This window comes from Eurosta solidaginis, chromosome 2, assembly GCF_040869045.1.
Source record: "Eurosta solidaginis isolate ZX-2024a chromosome 2, ASM4086904v1, whole genome shotgun sequence".
NCBI classification, from domain to species: Eukaryota; Metazoa; Arthropoda; class Insecta; order Diptera; family Tephritidae; genus Eurosta; species Eurosta solidaginis.
Window position 1 is genome coordinate 211895261 of NC_090320.1, and position 3270 is coordinate 211898530.

A 3270-nucleotide genomic window follows, 5' to 3' on the forward strand; every position below is an offset into this window, starting at 1 on the left:
TGACTTGAAAAAAGTTTAATGTGAAATTAAAAAAGTTTCATTTGATTTGAAAAAGTTTCATTTGACCTGAAAATGCTATAGATCAATGGAGTTATTATACAAATGTGTAATGTAGCCATAATCTCCGTCCTGGGCTTGGAACCCGCCACGTAAAACGATATTAATACAAATAAAGCCGAGCTAGGAGGTATAGAGTTTCCTATTAGAGAATCATGTAACCGGCGGTGAGATATGCCTATACCCGGACAGCCAATCGATAGTACGCTGGTATATCGCGAGACACATCTTAGTCAGTAACGGTGAATCGTCTGTTTTTATCAATACAGAGTGACATACCCTCCAACATCAAAAAAACAATGGACATCTGTAAAATCACCAAAAAAACTTGGCCTGACTACAACCAGAAAAGTACAGAATTTCTACTAGATATTACATTGGGATAGAACGTCAATCCCCTTCAAACTTAGGGGAGCACGGTTCACAGGAAACAGTCACCCACTTCGTCTGTTACTACCCAGCACTTGAGAACATAAGGTATCGAACTAAAATTTGTTTTGTGCTACCCGATTTAATGGCTGTATCAAAATGCTCCATTAAAGACATCAGGAGACATTTTGATTTAACCAAATGGTTTGAGTAAAACAAACACAGCGTTTATTACGTAATTGGTTCCATCGGAATACAATGTGTATGAAAATGTCGATAGAGCGGCGAGGTCTCTCCGTCATAAGGTCAATTATTTTGTTACGCACCTCCATGTGTTAAAATGTTGACACCTGTTGAATTATAGTTCCATTTTATTGTTAAAAATAAAAGAAAAATAGATACATTTCGCAATGCTTAAGATTTGCTTTTAGATACAGCAGATTTGCCTTTCTTATATGGGCATTAATTGACCTTGCTCTCCCAACATTTTAAGTAATTCAACGATGAAAGGTAAATATTTGTGCTTACGCCGAATGTTTTCAATCTTATAGCGTTTCCGTTCAATTTTTCAATTTTTGAACGCAAGTTTGTTATTTCCGTCTGACGATCTTCACCATAGCATCGTCAGCAGTCGCCAACATTTCATCGATTTTCTGCTGATATATTTTCAATCTGTCTGACACTAGGGCCGTAAGATTAAAATGAATTTCACCTTCGCTATATTTTTGCATACATTTATCACTTATGGGGCGTATAACATCAATCCAATTTTGTTCGGAAGATACTGCGCCCAAATCCAATAGACCTTGTTTCAAACCATCAAATTCATATAAACGTCCATTAATTGGTATGTATCCAATAAAATGATAAACATAGTCATCTTTATCTCGATTTTTTGCATCTAGGGTCATCAAGGGTTTTTTCGAGCACTGAGCGAATTTTTGGTGCATTACTTAGAGTAAGGCCTTTTGTATAAGGATCAAAGGATTACGAAAATTCTTTGAAATCAGTCAGTGTTGGTCCCAGCTTAATGTCTTCATGGTCACAGTTCAATAGAAATCTAAGTATTGTCTGTGTTGCGCATGCATTGTTAATGACTTGCTTTGAAAAGAATATATTACCTAGACTATCATCGCGTACAACGGATCCAGATGATTCATCATCCTGCACCCATTTAAAAAGGAAATGAGCCCATGTATGGATTCGAGGTCTTTAAATAGGTCAGGTTCAAGATCTAAGCTCTAAATCTCCTCCACTAGAACGCCTTTACATCCAAATTCACGTATTAATTCCGTAAATACACCTGGATAGCTCTCAACTAAACACCAGCTACCTACGGCGTCGGTCATTCGTTTCGATTTGAATAGTATTACAATAATTTTTGTGAAATTTTAATTGAAATCAGGGGGTCAATTCACGTTCTATGAAGTTGAGAAGTGAAAGAATTTCACCACTTCATCTGATATGCGATTCAGTTTAAAAAAAAAGTGATATTTACTGTAAAATCTTTTTCATTTAACGAATATTTTTTCACCGTTCAATTTTCCCGAGCAATCTGGGACATTTTCGAGACTAAGTCAGGGTTATTTGGGGATCCCTCCGTGATCATTTTTGAATGGTTTTCGGGATCCCGTCTGGGTTATTTCGTGATATGCTCGGTATCCTTCAGGCATCATTTCTGAATAGTTTTCGGGATCCATCTGGGACACATCGGGGTTATTTCGGGACATTCTTGTTATCCTTCAGTCATCATTTCTGGATAGTTTTCAGGATCCGTCCGGGATCCCCTCAGGGTCATTTCTGAACATTTTTGGGCTAATTCGGGATCATTTGGGGACCCTTCTGGCATCATTTCTGGATGGTTTTCGGGATCCATTCAGGATAATTTCGGGATCATTTTGGGACTCTTCTGCCATAATTTTTTGATGATTTTCGGGATCCGTCCAGCATGATTTCCGTCAGGGTCATTTCGGGACCATTTCGGGATCATTTTGGGACCCTTCCAGGATCATTTCTAAATGGTTTTTGGTATCCGTTCGAGATCACGTCGGGGTAATTTCCGGACATTTCGGGATAATTTAGGGACCTTTCCCGGATGGTGCTTGGGGTCCTTCCGGGAGCCCGTCGGGATCATTTCGGAACTTTCTCGAGACTATTTCGCATACCATATTGGGTACCCTTCAGGGATCATTTCTGGGTGGTTCTATGGATCAGTCTAGAATCGCGTCGTTGTCATTTCGGGACTTATTTGGTACTATTCTGGGACCATATGGGGACCCTTCCGGAGCATTTCTGGATGGTTTTCGGGTTCCGTACGCGATAACCTTGGGGTCATTTCGTGGATATTTCTGGATAATTTCTATCATTTGGGGATCCTATCAGGTTATCAGCTCATTTATTTTTTTATTATTTTACAAAAAAATGAAATATATTAGACAGAATATTTTTTTAAAACAAATAACTTAATTAGCAGGTTAATGTGAATAGTCCATACATTTTATTTTCTCCTTGCGGACGAGGCCACGCGTATAGGCTAGTATAATATATATAATAGTGATGCATACCACTAGAGGTAAACCCACTTCTTGGGAATGGTCCGGGACAATTGGTCCCTATCCGACGAATAAGAATTGTTACAAGAATACAGATAAGGGTAGACAAAGCATAGGAATAGGGAGAGGAAGAAAGCATAGGAGAAGGAAAAGGGAACTGAAACGAAAATTAGAAAGTATAGGGAAAAGGAAATGGAGAAGAGTAAGAGATGGTGAGGGCGAACGTGAGAGGCTAAGAAGGAGAGGGATAAAAAGATGGAAGAGAACGAGAGTGGGACGAAGGTGTAAAGGA

At 38.8% G+C, this 3270-nt stretch overlaps 1 pseudogene; it reads right to left on the reverse strand.

Annotated features, from left to right (window-relative positions):
• Positions 1 to 877: 877 nt before the first annotated feature.
• LOC137242582 (ubiquitin carboxyl-terminal hydrolase isozyme L5 pseudogene) lies at positions 878 to 1775 on the reverse strand (annotated as a pseudogene).
• Positions 1776 to 3270: the final 1495 nt, after the last annotated feature.